Source organism: Pungitius pungitius, chromosome 19 (genome assembly GCF_949316345.1).
Source record: "Pungitius pungitius chromosome 19, fPunPun2.1, whole genome shotgun sequence".
NCBI classification, from domain to species: Eukaryota; Metazoa; Chordata; class Actinopteri; order Perciformes; family Gasterosteidae; genus Pungitius; species Pungitius pungitius.
Window position 1 is genome coordinate 9,206,317 of NC_084918.1, and position 20,025 is coordinate 9,226,341.

General features: G+C 44.5%; 1 protein-coding gene across 4 annotated transcripts in view; it reads right to left on the bottom strand.

The window, feature by feature from the left end:
- zfhx4 (zinc finger homeobox 4) overlaps positions 1 to 15,333 on the bottom strand; it is a 90,707-nt gene extending 75,374 nt beyond the window's left edge. Inside the window, exon 1 of one of the 4 annotated variants that reach the window (XM_037456115.2) lies at positions 15,281 to 15,333. The gene's annotated coding sequence lies outside the window, so the exon portion shown is untranslated. Of the gene's footprint in view, positions 1 to 2,464; positions 2,901 to 6,299; positions 6,360 to 6,381; positions 6,528 to 15,280 lie in introns of those variants that run through there. The other 3 variants (XM_037456112.2, XM_037456114.2, XM_037456111.2) reach the window with 3 other exon arrangements.
- Between the last annotated feature and the right edge of the window lie 4,692 nt (positions 15,334 to 20,025).

Below are 20,025 nucleotides of genomic sequence, written 5' to 3' on the forward strand. Positions count from 1 at the left end.
CTCCCATCCTCTCCTCCTCCCAGTACCCTCTCATCCCTCTCACCCCCCTCTATCTGCACCCTTAATGAAGGCTGCAATGCTGAAAATGCATTAGCTTTTAATAATCAAGGAGCATTTTCAAGCCAACAGCTATTGTCCTCCCAGGGCTGTCAGCCCATCTTTCAGACTATATGTTTTTGTATCCCTCCCTTCTACCGCTACGGGTAAAACGGACGTTACAAGCTGCTTAACTAACATGCAGAGATACACACACCCAGCCTTTGATAGCACTGGGACACCACACACGGAAAAACAAAAACAAGGGGCCTGGGCTTATGCAAACATAAACCTCAGAAATTCTCTCATTTGCAAGACAAGAAAGATAACACAGAGATCGTGTTCTTATGGAGTGAGACAATAACGTCATTAACTGATGAAATTCACTGCAATTAGACAGGATCATCTCGTCTGATAATTTCATTTGGGGAATTTTTTTTATCATAAGGCCTACATTTTCATCATGAAATCAGGGATTTTACTCAGATACAATTAATTCAACTGATTAAAAAGATCAACCCAGAAAAATCCCTCCCAAAAAAAACATTGTTCATATTTTAGCAATCTGTAAAATGTATCTCATTTTAATTACAATTAATTGTTAGAAATTGGGAACGATTAATTTATTTTAATTTGAAAATTTAAATATCAGCTACAAATACACTAATAATATTGCAAAATATTTATAATTCCTTTAATAACACAATTAATTATTCTCATTATTAAAACAGTGACAACGGCGCGTATTTGCAGTTGGAGATTCTACAACAACAAAAAACGTTAATCGATAAAAAAGTGTGTCTTTAAAAACCTGTACGCATTCAATATTCCAAACAAATATACCGAATAACACATTAAGGAAAAACTGCTTTGAAATCCTTTCTTTTCGGGGACAAACGCGCTCTGACATCCATATCAAAAAGCCAGAAAAGCCGTGTATGAATACACCGTCCTGTGAGAAGCTCGTCTACCTTGTACACCGTTCATTTGGAGCGTGGACAGTCTCTCCACGCGCACACACTCACTACACCGTTACATCCCCGGGTTGGAGACTGACTGGCCCCTTGGCCCTGATGTTTGGTTTTTTTTTTCCTCCTGTGCGATCGATGTCCCCCCCACCCCCCCTGTCACTGTCGCGTCCCAATCTAAGCCAAGTCTACCTACCTTAAAAACACACACACACACACACACAAAAACACTGCCACCAGAGCGCAAAAATACGTGACAACTCCTACCTCTGTGTTTCTACTAAATGCACACAAACACCGATCGGCAACTTGGAGAAAACGTTGTAACCCGCGTCTCTGGTACCAAAGATAGAAAGATTCATTTAAGCGAATCGCAAAGCCACCGACGCCAATTTGGGACCGAGGGGGGAAAACTGAACTTATGGACTAAAGGTTGGAAAATTAAAAATGTGTTTCCATGCCAAAATAACACGACACGTTCTAGTTGGTCACATGTCGGTGCTTAAGGGAGAAGAAGAAAAAAAAATACAGGAAAAGGGACTCGCCGTGCTATCAGCAGCTCGGCGACCGCTCTCCCTCCGCGGGCGACGCAGCCACCCACGCCCCGCTAAAGTGAGACTTCTCGTGGAGCGCAGCAGGTAAAGGCGCCAACGACGGCGAAATAAAAACGCAATACCTCGAGTATTGAACTATATACACACGCGAAAGGAGGGAGATCGCGCCGGGTGGGGTAGGTGGGGTGGGTGGGTGGAGGGGGGGGGGGAGACGGATCGTCACTTCGTCCGCGAACGCCTGGGAGGTGCACGAATCCCGAGGTGCCTCAAAACTGACGGACGGTGCATCCGCATTGTCTCTTCAAATGAAACGTGTAATGGTTGGGGAATAAGGGGGTAAAACGGGGAGTTGGGAATCTCTATGTGTGTTGGAAGAGTGTGTGGGGGGGGGGGGATCAAGCCGGAGTCTTCGACTGGAAACAAGCTCCAAAGCGGACATGTCCGGAGGTTCGCACTCCTGGAGAAAAAATAACACGTCCGCACCGCACGGCCACCAAAACGGGGGGTGAAACGCTCGCTCCGTGTCGCTACCGCGGAGCGTTCAATGCATCGGTCTGCCACGCAATCTCCGCAACAATGGTAGAAAACTTTGCTAAAAGACAGGAATGGACGTGATGTGCCAGTGCGATGCCGCGGACACATGCGTGAGGACGCACCCCGACCCTGTCAGCCGCTTGTTTCACGGGCAAGAAGCGCCGGAGTCGCACCACGAACATCACGCTATCCGCCTTTATTGTGGACTTAAAAAAAACACACAACACCTGTTATCCAAACAGCCCCGATGTCAAAGATCCACCGGCGAGATATAATCGATAGCCGACCCCTAAATTTAACACACACCCGAAACTACTCAATAAAAGTTAAAGGGAGAGGTGGAAAGGAAGAGAGAGAGAAAAAAAAACTTACTTTCTTCCCCCTCCAAAGCCGTCACCTCCGCTTCTCTCACTGCTCTGGGTTTTTTAAAACGGTCACATCCAGCGGCTTGCGTTATAGGACAATCAAAAGGTGGAAAAAAGGGGAAAATTACAATAATCCTCCAACTTTATATTGGGAAAAGGGGGTAAAACCACAAATGTCAAGCGTTTAGAGAGCTATCCCTTATTTTGGTTCCGGTGGCGGTGGTGAAACGACGTGTCGACGGGCTGCCTCGCAGTTTCTCTTGTGGACGGGATCGGGAAACGGAGGAAAGGAAATGAAAATCCGATATGTCTTTATTCTGCTAATTATTATCGTTTTAGCCCTGTTTAAAAAAATGGCTGATTAAGTTGAGTGCGCATGTCTTTGTGTGTCTATTTCCCGATATGCACTCTGGGAATGGGTAGAGAGACAGAGAGAGAGAGAGGGGGCGAATGAGAGAGAGAGAGAGAGAGAGAGAGAGGGAGAGAGAGAGAGAGAGAGAGAGAGGGGGGTAGAGCGAGAGAGAGGGAGGGAGCAAAAGAGAGACGGAGAGGGAGGGAGAGAGAGGAGAGAAGTGTAATTAGTGAGTTGATCAACAGTCTCCACATTGCAAACGACGCGCACACGGAGCCCTGGCGGCCGTATAGGTCTATGCGCGCACAACCCAAAAAAAAAAAAAACCTTTTGTATGGTTTCTCTCTAGGGGCCAAATCACATGTAGAACAATGGACAACCGCTTCCTGCACACCAAACCGGTTGGACTCAGAAATACTTAAAAGTGCTACCCAGAATTCAGCTTTTTCTGCAAAGGCAAGTTTTGCAGATGGATATTTCTGGGCGGAGGCGCACGAGCAGTTTACTCGATTCTAGATTCAGCAAATACATGATTAGTATTTAGTTCCGCCCGTGATGCTCAGTTGTGTATCGCATTGATTGCATTGATTACGACACCACAGGTGCATTACTTTTACTAAGATTCAAAGAATAACCTCTTTGTGTATTCGGAGAAACATACAATATTCCGAGGATATTAAAAATTGACTTTCCGTGAAGTTTGTAACATTTTATTCAGATAGATGAAAGAGTAAAACGTTTTATCAGCAATATGTCTCAAAAGATTAAAAAAAAAAATCACCGTTGGGAGGGAATAAAAATCACACAAACGTATTGTTGCGCATCACAACGGGCCTTTGCATGGGATAGAGTGCATTTCATAAGTAGCATAATGTGTTCACGTAACTCATTTACACGTGGGTGGGAAGTTTGGGCTTTGTATTGTATTCTCTAAAAAAAAATATGGTCGTTGTATTTTTCTTGGATTGAGTATGCTGCATTCGATCTGTTGCATCTATGTCACGTAGAAACGTCCGAGCTTAAAAAAAAATCAAAGCCACAAAGCATCACTGTAATCCACCGCATATTGTACAGTCATCGCTGCCCTTTCGGGACTGCTGAGGCCCCGAGTGGGTTCAATAGAGCCAAACTGCAAAATCCAATATAGGGTCACACAAAAAAAACCTCTGTATTCAAAGCTCCATTCACTGGCGTTTACATTTAGTGTCCTTACAAAGTGCATCGCTCTGTTTGCCCTATATCCTTTCAATGCAAACCGTTTACTGTGTGTTTCCCCTAAGGTTTCTTAATAGTGGCTTTTGGGCAAGAAGACGACTTTACACATTCTCAATCGGGGAGGAAATCAAGAGATCGTGTTCGCCTTCATGGGAAGAAAAAAAAATCGAAGCTGTGGGTGAATTGAACTGCATGAGCCGGGGCTTGGGATGTGATGATAAGGCTGCTGCTGCTGGCAAGTGAACTACTAGGTCTACTTTACAGCCACATTGACTGGACTGCACCCACATCCAACTGGATCCTTAAGAAGCCAAGAGATCCGAGTCCGACCCGACCCGGGGCTGTTTATGCGGAGTTTATAGAGGTTACTGACAAAAAAGGGGGTGGGTGGGTCGAGGTGAGGAACAGAGGCGTCACTTTTCACCCGGATCCAAGGCTCCTGCTGCTGCTGCTGCCGCTGCTGCTGCTGCAGCTGCCTGCCTGTCCTCCAGGGGGGTTTTCTAGCCTGTCAGCCATGGGAGGCGTCGCTCACAGACGGCTTGGAGAGTCGAGTCAACCCGCTGCTGCCGCGGACGCGCAACGACAACAAAAAAAGTCCACCGGGTCCGTGCGTTGCGCACGGGAGTGGACTGGAGTGGATTTGTCATTTGCGACTTCATGCATCTTTACCGGAGCACTGCTGTGCATCAAATTCAACGAGATTTTGGTGTTTTGTTGTACCATTTCTGTGAAAGGATACTAATTACCATCTCTCTCCCTCCCTCTCTCTCTCTCGGGTTAAATTTGTGCGCGCTGCTAAAATTTTCAACGGAGTTGCGTTTGCTATTTAATTTGTTGTGAATGCGAAAAATAGAAAGTACAAAGCGGATTTGGCGAACTGATATCGGCTGCCGCTTATCTTAACCTCCTGTATGTTGTAAATCCCCCCCCCCCCCCACCCACACCCTCGCCCCCCCCCCCCCCCCCCCCCCCCGGGTCTCCACCCTCCCTCTCTCCCAGCAGACGATGCTCTTTCTCCGCAGGACCGCTTGACAAAAGACCGCGTTAACTAATATTTCGCCCCATTTCCATATCAGCCGCATCCTCAGTTAATTATAGATGTGTATCTCTAAACTCCGGTCTGGTGTCCGCGTGTGACTGCTTGCGTGTGTATATGTGTGTCTGCGAGTGCTCGCGAGCTTGCGCGTAATTTGTGTTAAGCAAATAAATGTCGAAGTGGCATCTTTTGAAATGTTCGTGTGGTTTAAAGACATTTTGTTTTATTGTATAATGCATGCAGACATATGAAAGGTAGCATCGAACCCACAATGATCCGATGCCACTTGAGTAGATCAATAACTTTGAATCGTCCGGAGAATTTACCTTGGCACACATGGGATGCAACCATTGAGGATCCATCAATACTCTCGGAAATTAACCCGAAAATCCAAATTAATTCGACGTCAGATTCTGTTATAATTTAAACAAATAGGAATAATTTAGTAAATGATTTTGCTCTTGGTGATATTTACTAGAAACGTTCACCTGGTCGGAGTTGTCGGTCTCTGCATACAGACCCAATACCTTGTTTGTCCTGTGCGTCGGCGCCCTCATGGGGCTGCATTGGCTGACCCCTCTGCCTCCTCAGGACACACACAAAAACACGCAAAACCCCCCAGCTCTGACCCGCGACCTGCCACAGTGACCCACTGGCCCACTCTCGTCCAGCAAACACATGCACAAATAAAGCTTCACAAAAGAATCCCACAAAACGGTCAATAAGAAGTTGCGTGTAACTCTTTGAACGAATGCCACCCACAAAAGACGTTACCACTCACGTCAGGATAATTTATCCATAAAAGAATGGACTTAAAAATAGGTATTTCCAAAAAGTCAATAACAACAATTATATTTTCACCGCGATCAAATAAATAATAGAGACAAAATTGTCGGAATGTAATGTCCCTTGTAAGTTGACATCTGTGTTAAATTAAGGCGAAGACTCGCAAAATCAAGAAATTGCAAATAAATTCTGTGATTTCAACGAAATTAACGTCTTAGAAAAACCACATACTTGTTTGCTGACAAACACTCCACAGAGATTCAAGCAAAGACGATTCCCTCTTTAGCAAGAAAAGAGGAAAACATGGTAAAAAAACAATGAATCAAAATCAAGTTTTTGCTCATATGCTCCACATAAACTCTATCGACGTTTTCACTTTCAGCCCTAAAGCCAAACAACAGCGCCCCATAAATATGCAATCGTTGTAAAAACTTCCCATTTCCCTCCTCTTACCTCTTTCAAATCTCCCCAAAAAAGCATAAAGTACAATAAGCCATTGAAAAAGATGATACATAAAAACGTAGATTCTCGGTACCTTTGGTATAAAACATTCCGTTTTCCTTCTTTTCTGTCTTTCTCTTGCTCAGTAGCGATCCGATAATAGCATATGGAAAGTGTTTTCAAAATGCCCAGATTTGGCACATTGTCATTGAAAAGAGAGGAGCGCAGTGATGCGGTGCTACAACAGGGGAAATGAGTTGCGGATTGGACGCAGCCCGCCTCGGTGCGGACTTATCCCACTTTAATTTAATATTCCGCAATCACACACACTAGTGATGGCATATAATTCAAGGAGAAATTCAGAGGGAAGGAAATGCTTTTGTGTGTGTGTGTGTGTTTTTTACACCACTTTATTTGATTAAGGGGAGAGACAGCACAATATTGTGCCCCCCCCCCCCCAACACACACACACCCCGTTTTCCTTCTTATTTGCTCTCCCCCACCCCGATTCAGTTTTTGTAATTTTTTTTATACATTAAATAATGTATATATATAAATATATGTATTTGTATGTATATTCATAATGTATTTAAAAACCAACAAATCCAGCTTCTTTGCGCATCGGTGTCACACTGGAATCATCCCTAACATAAAATCGAGACCCATAAACGCTTGTTTGTAAAACACTGAACCCGAAATCAATGTATTGGGACATTTCGATCGATTATATAAACGAAAATCTATACGCAACATGAGACCAGTATCAGCCCACTCTTCCGTTCCCTTTAAAGGAGAGAGGAAGGGGGGGGGGGTTACGCAGAAATAGAGAGAGATTGAGAGAGAGGGAGAGAGAGAGGGGGGGGGCAGAGAAGGGGAAAAAAAGAAACAAAGACTGTCAATTCAACCCTTTGCCTCAGTCACTTAGATCAGGGCTTCTCCTCCATGTTCATGTCAAGGACCCCCAAATGGACACACCTTAAGCCAAGGGTCCCCATTTAATTAGATTCTATCACCAGGACCCCCAAAATGTTTTTTTAAAGTGTTATTATCAATTTAGAACGGCATTGTAAACCTGCTTTACGCGCGCGTGACGCGTGTCTCAAACGTGCATTCAGACACACGTGTTTCTAATTGGAATAATTTGATGTTAATGAAATCACGGTGAAATTAAACAGTTCTTCATTTCCCCGACGATTCTTGAACCGCGCACTGTTGAGAACCACTGACTCGGATGTCAAAGTGCTTCCAGATGCAGAGTGATAGCGCGAGTCCTGATGACAACAATTAGACAGAAAATAGCCCCAATCAAACGGGGCCGCACGGGAATACGTTACATTTCAAGGGGTCAAGGGGAAGCGCCCCCCCCCCCCCCACACACACACCAAAATATCCCATTTCAGCAGCACATCACAACAATCAAGCACTTTGAGGCAATCAGGTATGCAGATTCTCCAGAAAAGCCACGGACGGGATAGCGGTGCTCCCTGTCGGATGAGATGGTGCATAAACTGCGCATTAATATGCAACATGATACGATATGGAGAGGGGTAGGGAACAGGGGAATGGAGACAGGTGGAGGGTTTGTGGGGCGGGGGGCGAGGTAAAATAAAGAGGTGCCAATCATGTAAAATTTACATGGGGCCACAGCTGCTAGGGCTCTCGAGCAGGGAGGAGGTGCGGCTGGGCGGGGGGATTTGAGATTTGGAGACAGGAGCATGAGGGTGGAGGTGGGGGTGGGGGTGGAGGTTTTGGGGGTCCGTGCGGCCGGCCGGTGCCACTCTGTTTATTTGATAAGAGCCATCGATCGGCCCTGACTGTAAAGTCTTTACCCAGACGCAGGCGGGGCAGCTGCGGCCGTGATATCGCTCCCGAAGAGGACCAACTGTTGTGGTGAGCAAACGAGGAGGAGGAAGAGGAGGAGGAGGAGGAGGAGGAGGAGGAGGACTGGAACAACAGAAACGGGACTGGAGGAGGTGGGTTACTTGGCAGACGTCGTGGCACCGCGTTTCGGCCGCGTACGCGTGAGGAAATCTACTCGGTACAAGTGCGCGCACACTCTCGGGAACACGCCGCCCCCCCCCCCCCCGCACCCCCTATATGCGTCCCTCTCACATTGCAACGCGAACCCCTACTGCTGTTTCCATTCAGGCTGCCCTCCTCCCACTTGGCCCTTTTAGTCCTCCGATATTTCTCATTGTTGATCCCTCTTTAATAGACACGCGTCAAGTGAGTGTCCTCCATATATGGACAGAAGAATAAAAAAAGTCCCCCTCCCCGAAACGGCCTCCTCTGTTGCCCCATCACACAAAACACAGCCACCTGCCTCAGTCCCGTTCAACGCCAAATTCTATTGATTATCACTCAGATCCACATACTCTCACAGACCCGTAAAGCCGCCTTGGTTGGGAACAATAGCACCTGTGTGTGCTGCGTATCAAATAAAAGGACATTTTTTGACCGTATCAGAAATGCTGATCCAAATCACTTGAGTGACTCTCAATTATTAATTAAACCGCAATTTGCATAACACAATATTGAGAACTGCTGCATCAAATCGTGAAAAATAAACTGAAGATGCAGCCTTATTCAAATCCCACATTAGCCCACTATTGTGAGATTTAGGTAAAATACCACATATCAGGGAATAAATAGCAATAACAATGATGAAGTAATAATATGAACATAGTTGTTGGCCTAAACCTGTACAATAAAACCTGACTTAGAATAAATTCCAGCAATAATAACATGATTCGAAATCTAGCAGAAGGCCTGCTGTTTAATGGCCTCATGAAAGTAAGACTGCTCAGCTGCATGTTGTCACATGGCTTATTAGAGTGCTCTCTTTTTCAGCCCAGGAGCTTCAACATGTCAATTTAGTGGTCCGAGAGGTCCATTCCAGGATCCCCTATACTCTCCCTCTCTCCTGGGGACTGTCACCCCTCCACCTTCCCACCCCATCATGGAGCCAAGGCCCCTACACCCCCTCTCTTTTCCTCTGACGCTCAGTGGGCCATCCCAACACGGCAAATAACCCGGGAAGTACCGAGAAGGGAGTTCTATGGCAACAGATTGACATCTCGACATCCATGTCAGAAATGTCTCGTATCCAGTGCTCAGAAACCAATATATTATGAAATAAAAGCAGTACACTGTGGTCTACGTTTCCTGAATAGCAGACAGTGGCACCGCAGCTGCCAAATTATTTTTATTTAACTATTGAAAATATTTATAATTTAACAAAATGTGTATTTAAAAAAATAAAATTATTAGTATTATTCTTATTTAAAAAATGCTCAATTTATATTGAGGCTGGGCTGTAATTTTGACCACATTTTATTATAACAGAAAATAATAAAATGATTTGAACGTGTTGTTTGTAGACATTCTTTTCACCACGCCTTGTAACTTGGCATTATATCCTGGCAGAAAAGAAAGGAGTTACCACCCAACACAAGCGCTGTGCTTGTACAGTCAGTCAGTCTCCTGCCCGGACGCCATCATATATCAAGCCAGCCAAGTCAACCGGAGGCGCAATGACCAATGCGTAAATGCGCACGGATTAGCGGATGCGGCTCGGACAAATTGGCAACACTTGGAGCGAAAGAGAGAATAAAGAGAGAGAAAGAAAGGGAGATAGAGAGGCGTCATTTTGGAGTTGTGCAGTGACCCCTACATTTGCTTGTTGGCTTCATCACTACAGTGGAAGAGTCCTTATGGGGCCTCTTCAACCTCCTTTCCTTGTGACCGTCATTAAACCGGATGACCTGAGTTCAAGCAGCCATTTCTGCAAGCATCCACCGTGCGGAAGTGCCATTGAGAGAAAGACTGAGTCAGTCCCTGCTCCCCGACGCTTGTTCTGCGGATGAGTCTGACCTCTGACCTTACTGTGTTCGGGGCAAAAGGCATGCGTTTCCCCCCCCCCTTTGGACATTTAACAATGTAATTAATGTTAACAGAGCCACATTAAGAAACAGCAGAGGCCCAAACAGATTTCAAATGTGTGTGAAAGTTAACGAGGACAATGAAGAAATCTTTTCTGTTTTGGGATATTGAAAATTCAATAATTAAGACAATTCCAACATATTAACAGCTCATTAAAAAAAGAGAAAGAAAAAAAAATAGGACAAAATAATTAAACAGCAAAATGATTACGTGGCAATGTAACATAGAGAGACACACATGCACAGACACACACGCACAGACAAACTCTGTTATGTTTTCAATTTGGGTTGAAATGTAGACATTTTCCCTTGGTTGCATAACTGCCATCCGTATCGCCCCTCCCTTCAATTAAATGCTATTTCTCCCAAACAAAATGTCAGAATCATTCCACACAGGCTAGTTCAACAGTGATTTGTTCTGAAAGCTATGTGTCCTTCTCTGAGATGGTGTGTGCATTTGTGCGTGTGCTTGCATGTATGTCTGTTTGTGTGTCCTGACCTCAATTCTAACTGGGTTCACAAAAGGATGGAAAAAAGGTGGCTAAAAATAAATTTAATTCACAATCAGCCCAACTGAGCTGAGAATGACAAATCCTTTTAGAACGCCCCACATTGAGATCTGAGATTAGGAAACATAAACACACACACATGTGCACGCACGTTGGAAATTGTGCAAAGTGCATGCGCATGGACACACAAAAAAGAAGGTAAAACACAATCAGCTGTAGAGAATTTCAAGTAAATTTTACCACAAAATGATGTGCCTTGAAAAACGTTTCTAGAAAACACAACGGGCCTGAAAAATTAAAAATACCGCAAACTCCTATTGTTAATTCAAAGTAAACTAAAATATTCTTCCGATTTGTTCAGATGAATATATTTTTTTCATTTATAATAATTAATTAATTAGTTAGTTTAGTTCAATCAGTAAAACAGGTGGATTTTTTTAAGTATTTGATATTATGTGTGTCTTGAAGCAGCTTAGTGGGAAATATCTAATTAAATCAAATCCCAGGCGCAGTGTTAATGACAAAGTACCTAGTGAAAAATTCAACTTTCTTTCTTTTAATTTAACCACTGGGTGCTGCAGTCGTTCATCTTGTCCGTGAACACGGACACTCTGCCCCAGTCGCCTTAGTCAGAGAGATTCCAAGATGGCCGTGCACCTGTCATGGAGGTGGACTGTCCTGATTCTGTATGGAGATCACCTCGAGGCCCCTGTAAGCTAGGAGGAGCATGCACACCTTGAGTTGCTGGTGCAACGCCGCTCAAAAGACCGTCATTTTGAAACCTGACTGCCCCATAGACAGAAAGGATAAACCCTGGCCATGTCTCTTTTCTCTCTCCCTCTCCCTCTTACACTTCCATTCTCTATCTCTCCATTGCCCCCTCTCTCTCACTCTGTCTCTCTGTCTCTCTCTCTCTCTCTCTCTCTCTCTGACTCTCTCGCCCTCTCCCTCACATCAGAAGCGCTGAAATGCACCCCAGGGCCAAATCGCACAGAACAACCCCTCTGAGCCAGAGAAAAAAGCTGGAATCCGTTTGCCCTGATATTTCACCAGCACCAGCCAGGAGCGAGGGGAGAGGGAAAGACAGAGGGAGAGAGGAAGGGAGAGAGAGAGATAGAGAGAGAGAGGGTAAAGAGACTGGGGCAGATAAAAAAGGGATAGATGGGAAAACAGCAGACCAGGGCTGTATTTATTGGGGGTGTGAGTGCCGCGCTGTAGGCTGTGGGATGGTAGGGGGAGTGTAAGGTGTTGCTGTTAGGTGTGGTGAGGTTTTCCAGAAATGGAAGAGCATGCATAGATGGAATGGTGGAGGAAAAAAAAAAAAAAAAAAAAAGAGGGAGAGATGGAAGGATTGGTCATGCGCAAGGTAAGAGAGAGGCTTTGTTTGATTGTATGTGGGAGGTGGGGGTGAGGGGATGGGAGGGAGGGGGCTGAAGCTGTCGTCTGTGGGGTTATTATTATTGCAGGCAATCTTTGTGTGTGTGTGTGTGTGTTTGTGTTTGTGTACATGTCTGAGAGAGAGATGGCGAGATGAGGAGATATGAGATTCAGCTGCAGGGGTCATTATTATTATTTATTTTTTGACGCATGTCACGAGGTTAAAAGGTGGCCGGAAGTCACTCATTATGCGGCCTCATTTGCATACTTAATAAGAATTAGTGACGCGGGTACCAGCTGAAGCGTTGACTGGTGTGCTTTTTGGACACCTATTGATTTATTGACTTTTCAGGAGTGAGGACTGTACTGAAGTACAGTATGTGACATCCTGTGCACACACGAACAAGTACGCGCAAACACAAGCAGGCCTCGCTGATTAACATCTCTCTCACTATCTCAATAATAACTGTAACAAGAAAAAAATACCTTGTGTAGAGAGAGCGCACAGAGAGCTGATAAGGGGGGGGGGGTACATAAAAGGATGAAGGTTTTAAATGAAAGAGAGATTGGAAGAGGAGAATGGGAGAGAGGAACATTTTTTTTCTGCCATTTCACCCACTTTAATAGGAGGACAGTTAATGGGCCTTTTTTTATCGGGCACAGGCATCAATCAAGAGGTGTCAGGCGGCCGCTGAATCTGGGCTGTGGTCCTCTTCACAGATGACTGATTAGCAAGCCAAAATCACCAGATCCATCTTCCGACGGTCACTTTTATTACAGTCATTTTTAAAGTGACAGCAACCTGCCTTGTCTCACAACACTGGCCACCGCATATATATTCTCATCTTCTCTCCCCCTCTCTCCTTCCCTCTCTGCATCTGTCTTCCCCTCTAGTTCTGTCGCTGGGTATTTGGTCAGTCACTCTTCTGTTATTTCTTCCCCCCCCCCACCTCCCTCAACCCTCTTTTAACTACTTTCATCTGACTTTTTTTCTGCCCCCTCCCTCCCTCCCTCCCGCCCTCCCCCTCCTCCTCCTCCTGTTGGTGCTACACTTATTCTCTCACTCTGCTGGCCAGGTTGAGGGAAGGCAGGGTCAGGGAGGTGTGGAAAGACACTGGAAAGAGGGGGGGGAGAAAAAAAAGCCCCCCCATGTCTTCTTCCATTGTCTGAAGGGTGTGTTCTGAATCCCTATATATCGTCCGGCTCTCCGGAGATGGTGAGAAAAATTCGTTTTGCACAGTTCCCCCGCCGTCTTACATGGAAGGAGGAATTCTCCATTCCCTGGTACAAGATGAATGTAAATGAAACAGTTTCGGCTCCGGAGTGATATGGTCACAGCCGCATTTACATGTCTGCACTCGGGCTGACGGCATTTTAAGGAACAGACAGGGTGAAATTAAAGTTGGAGTTGGAGGCCGGGGAGAGTTAAAATGTGTTTTTTTTTTTTTTGTGGCCAAGATGTAATAATATGTTGCTGAGAAAGGAGTGTCGAGACACTGTCCCGGGGTAGAATTCTGTTTTGGAGCTTGTCAGTCAGATTTCTCATCCTTTCCCGCCTCAGTTTACTTACGGGCTGCGTTCAAAATAAATCACTGCATCAAATAATTATCGTGCAATCATTCAAAATGGCAGCTGAGCTATGTTTACCCAACGGTTTGTGTACGTGTGTGTGTGTGTGTGTGTGTGTGTGTGTGTGTGTGCGCGCGAGAGAGCGAGTGTGTATGAGGCCAGGCTCTAAAGAGCACTCCTGTGTCTTGGCAGGAGATATGCTAATCGCAACTGACATCAATCTGAAAAACATCAGCCCAAGTAACATGTGTCTAAGATTACATTTACAACCTTCTGAGCAAAGAGGGACCGCGCGCGCACACACAAACACACACACACACACAGCGAAGCGAAGGAAAAGTGGGTCAGGTAAAACAAGCAAACGTATTTCAGAGACAGCCTGCCATTTGCGATGTCCTTAAAAAACAACTGATTGAACAGCTTGTCGAAACATTAATACTCAAATTTGAATGCTTTGAAGTCATCTTGAACACAGGAAGGATTATTCTATTAAACAAATGTGTCCTTTGTTTTCCATTGCCCGTTTAAATACGAGAGCTTTTAATACTGAGGCACAAAAAAGAGCTATTGCTCCTTCCTTTGTTCTGCCGCAAAGTTAAGGTTCTGAGCTCCTTCCTTTGTTTTTTAGAAAGGGTTTTTCGTGGGAATACGTCTTTTTTGTTCAGGCTGGGATATGCATTAGAAGACAACCCGGGTCACATTTTACAGTGAAGCACCTGAACATCAGAGCGACTCAGGCGGGTGTAAAATATGTGTTCCGCTAAAACCCATTTGGATAGGGCCCTTAGATGTGTGTGTTGAGGGAGCAGATCGACAGAGAGACATACACACACACAGGAAATCGTAGTAATGGCACTAGCAGCTGGGCCTTGCTAAGTGAACACATACGACTGTAGCTACACTGGATCCTTCCTCCCCTAAGCTTGGCACCACATCTGTGAGTGACTGTGTGTGTGTATATATGCAGGAAGAAAAAAACCCGTTATGTCTTCATATCTCTGCGGTACAAAGTTTTTCATTTGCACCATGAAACTCTTACATACATACTTACAGCACTAATTAGTGTCAACTAGAAAGCAGCACATTGGAAGCACCAAACTTTTGCCTACGATTAGTCCTTTCCTCCTTTTTCCTCCCTCTGTCTCTTAATCACACTTATACACACACACTTTGAGTCTATCTGGAGGGCAGCAGGGCACTCAGGGGTCTGACAGTGAATTCGTCCCGAACATCCAGCAATAAAAGATCGCTGCAGTATTTTACGCAAGAAACGTTTGATGACAAGCAGTAACTAGCGTGAAATTCACCCTAGATTAAATGTCCTAGGAGTTGTATTCCCATCCGGCAAAGTAAGGCTGCACACACATGCAAGCACGCACGCACGCACGCACGCACGCACGCCAGCTGTACACCTCAGTCAAGGTATACCCCACAGCAGGGAGGAAGGCACAGGAAACTAAATATAAATCCTGAGATGCACAAACACACAGACAAGGACATACGGCACACACAGACCCCGACATGAGCAGATATACACAATGTCCATGAAATATGAATACAAGCACACGTCGGCTCAGACAAACGCAGACTTACTCACAGGCGTTCAGACTGGAGACACCACGGGGGGCAAATCATAGCAGGAGACTTGTAGCGTGTTTGGCTGATTACCGAGTAAATAACAGAGAGAACATGTTCGCATTGCCACCTCCATCCTCCTACTCTCTCTCTCTCTCACACACACACACCTGTTTCTCTGTTGGTTAGTCAATGCGCTGATTATTATGATTATTAAAAGTGTTCCTTTTTTTCCTCTTGATTTTGTTCTCTATTTCTGTCTTGCCTGGGAAAAGAATTACAGCCGGGCACAAAGCATCCAAACGGGGATCTCAAGACACGGTGTTAGTCCGTTAGACAGGAGAGACTGAGGCAAAGTGATGGGAAACAATGAAAGTGGTGTTCTTACAAAATACTATGTCTTGATGAAATAAATTACCTGAATTAATATCGGACTACTAAAAAAAATTAATAATAAACGAAATAAAAACATATGCTCCCTTTATCATTGCTGTTAAACTTGAAGGGTGAGGATACACTGGGGCGGGGATAAATGAGGAAAAGATCATTTAACTGCTTGAGGTCTGTCTCAATTTATTATTCACATACTGTGATTAAAATATTGCAAAACTAATTTTAATAAGAATTTAGTTGTAACTTTATGGGATGATCAAAATAAAGACTTGAAGCATGCCGACCTCCCTCCAATCATATTACATGCATTTTGAATATTCATGCAAACAGCTAAATAAATGAACTACTGCCACAGTGTCTGTAATACAGTCTGGTTTCAGAGCAGTGTGCTCATAAATGATGAGATGATCAAGTGGGCAAACATCATTTTTCAACTCAAATGTGTCCGTTGTATTAATTCTTAAGCAACAATAGGTAACATTAGCTCAGTCAGTAGCGGTCAGGTGCCGTGGACAAGCTAGCAGATTAACTCGACAGTGGTAATATTATCGCCCCCCCCCCCCCCCCACTAGTCACATTTCACTCACCTTGTATGTTGCAGTGGTCAGTGGAGAGTGCACAGACGCAGAGGTTCAAGCCTCGTGAAATGGATATACTAGATTAAGAAAAACAATTTATTCTATATGCAGCACCACATGTATACTACTTCCCTTTACATTCTGTATTTACTTTGGCTTTCTGAGACTGAGTACACTGTTAGTATATTTTTTTATAAAATCACTAATTATTCCATTAATTATTTCATTTTCTAATACTCATGGAATAAAGGACGGAAAAATTGCGTTGCAAACAGACAGAACATTTTAAAATGAAATCTTGAGTGCAAAACATTTTTTAATACTATTTAACATTTATTGTGAACATTTAGTGAACCTTAAAGGCCTGACTTTAATATTCTAAATGATACATTGCATACACTTTGAAAATGCAAACGTGGCAAAGAGAATGCATGCAGAGTCATTTTGAGCACAATCATACACAGAAACAGTACATACATCACGATAAATTGAATAAACGTCTGTCTGAAAATGAACCACATCAAGGCAACTTCCTATATACAGTACGTAATGCCTCCTGGTTTTTACGCAAGGCTTCCTGCTGCTCTTGTGCAGGGAAAGTCAAGGCATAGTAAGAGGAGGTCAGGCAGAGGTAAGCCTAAATAAAGTCTCTAACAGGGCTGCTTTACAAGCCTTAGTTAAGGATATTGATTCAGCCATAAAAAACAACAACATTGCGCTTGGTGAGGAGAAAGTTACGCTTTACAACTGCTCTGTTCATATCATCTCCTGGCATGTGTTTTCCCCTTACTGCCGCTATGTGCTATAATTACATTAGACTCATGACCTTTCAGAGGAGCAAGAAGGGGCAAAAAAAAAAAGATCCTTGAACATCTTAATTTGATCCGTTTCAAGAAAGAACGGACGGTTTTGGGGCGAGGAGGAGGAGGAGGAGGAGGCGGCACACATAACATATTACATGGAGAAGGGTGCCGGCTAAAGCGGTGCCCTGTTTTTCATTTTCACTTCATATTCTTCAATGAAAGGTCCTTTTGTTGTCTACTGGCTAATTGACTTTAATGAGAAACATTCCATTGTACCAAACGCTTGTTTCGTGTTCCTCTTTCTTGCTTTCAAATTAGATTCCAAAAGGGGACACGTTGGTAGTGGCCAGAGCCCAGCAACAAACCTGACATGCACACACGCACACGAGTACGCCCACGCCATTCACATATACTCACACAAAACGCTGTAATCCCTTACGCTTTAAACTCCAAACTGTGTTATCGGCCGTAAAGAGAATTCGAAAAGCTTGACTATGACAAGAGATCGAGGAAAAGCAATATTTAGAGAAGACGGGGGAAGAATGGGAGGACTAGATAAAGGATTTTGTTCTAACTATGCAACAGTATTAAAGTGCATTAAACTTGTGTCCGTTATAAGGGTGCAATTGTGTTTGCGCGTGCTATCGACAAACGCAACCCATGATCTGTGAAGAGGAGGTGATGGTGTCTTAAGAGTTGGTCGTGCACAAATTGTGTAGATTTAACCACTGGAAACAATCATGTAGTGTGTGCGTGTACGTGTGTGTGTGTGTGTGTGTGGGTGTGCGTGTTGTTAGAGCTGCTGAAAGCAATTCCTCAGAATAAAGCGGTGAGTTGGACTACCTGCTGGCATGAGCTAAGCTGTGGGATCGATAACAAGTGTTGGTGCGTATGCGTCTGTATACGAGAAGGTGTTTGTCGTATGGTTATATGAGTATGAGTGCGCACGTGTGTGTGTGTAGGTGTGGGTGTGGGTGTGCATATGTGTGTGCTGAGGCATCATACAGTTACTGGAACACTTACTATATTTGGCTCCCTCCAAAGCAACATCAGGCTTTATGAAAGCGATCCATCTGAATCGCGTTGATACATTTCCATCAGCCGGCCGTTTCTTAAGCGAAACACGCAAGTGTTTCTAAATTCTTTATGAAATTACATCTTAGCTTGAACACATTAGACGTTGGAAAACAACATTTAGGGCCGTAATACAGTTTTAGAAAACATAACAGATCAATAAACACGCAGCTGTGCGCATATGCACCCACACGCACACACCCAGATGTATTAGCCATGGTGTCTGCATGCTTTTTGCATGTTCCTGTCACATCGGCGACCGGGGGGTGTCAAGCGCTGAAGGGCATGGCGACCCAAGATGCCAGCAGCCTTTCCTTGGGGCTGACACGTCCATTACGCTCTAACGACAGGGACAGCCAGCGTCAGAGGGCCGGTGCAGCCGCAGGAGGAAAACGCTTTGACAGCCTTTTCTGGCTCTCGTCTGCATAGCGCCGGCGTACCGCGTATCGGCAAAGGGTCCTTCCGAAAAAGATTCAAACCTGTGTCTGATTTCCACAGCATGAATCTGATAGGTGTCACGGGTGCAATGTTCATGAAACATGCAGGAGGCCCTTTTGGCCTTAACTTTCGAAGGCAAATATGCACGGTGGTGTAATATTAGAGGATTTATTATAGTGCGACAGCACAGAGAGTTCTGTTAGTGAAGCCAAGCTTCATGAGGTCTGGCTCTGATTCATCTTGTTGGGTCGGACTTGATCGGTACTCAAACTAATCAATGTATCTGGCAGCTTGGCTGCATTTGCAGCAGAGGAGGTGGATTCGTGCAACACATAAAGAATAGAACCTCTGTGTCTTGGGCCGACAGCTTTTTTTAATTGATATTTTTGACATCGCGAATGAGGCAATCGATTTAAATACAGTGGTGGAACTATAAAAGATGCCTTGCTCCATCAAAAACCACAGGTACCTGAAGGTCACTCTGACAGCAAAAAGGTCAAGGGGGACATCGAGCGTACATAATTGCTATTGCTGCTCAGCCATTCAACCACAGTTTTCCAAGAAGTGGAAAAATTGCGTGGACAACAGAAAGATAGTTAGCCCTCTGGTTATTTTTGAATATGAGGAAATGCATCTATTTTAAACTGTATGTGACTGAGGTTGAAGGTTCATTCCCTCGAACTGCTTGCTCAATTTCAAACAGTCATGGCTAAGAAGAACACAAACCAAAAAAAAAAAGCCAGTGTCCAGCACATCCATCACTCACTTTCACATTCTACACATGAAACAATTACGATGTGTTTCACTTGGCATGTTAGTACAGCACTGCACAAAATGAACAGCCAAAATATGGACCACATTAAAATACGTCCAACTTTATCTCCCCGGTAGGTTGTTAGTATTCTGGGGAGCGTCTCTCGGTGCAAACCAGAGGTTGATATGTCTGGCCTGACACCGAACATAATCACTCCCCGAAAACAAGGCGAAAGAGTTTTGATGCCCGTTTTGATGTAGGCAGCAGCTCCGCGTCGGTAATGAGGATGTTGATTTTGTTCTGATTAGAGAACCGCTGGCCTGTTTGTTGATATTGCTCAGCTGTGTCCCTCCCTCCCGCTGAGCAACATGGACACCAACTGCCAACATGTGAATTAAAATTACTTACCATCCAATTAGGCACACTGCTCGCCCTCGGAGCAGAAAATATTCAGCCTAACAAGAGATCAAATTCAGAGTCCCTAGGTCCTGACCTGGCAGTTGCTTTGTGAGATAAGTCCAACTTCTGAGATATTAATAACAGTAAAAGGCCTAGTCGCACCACAATGGTAGTTTGGAACCAAGGAATGGCATCTAAAACCTGGACAATTATGTTTAACCTTACTTCCATCGTCAAACACACAGGGAACTCTGCTTTGACCTATTGGCAACTTTGGATGTTCACATACACACACACACACACACACACACACACACACACACACACA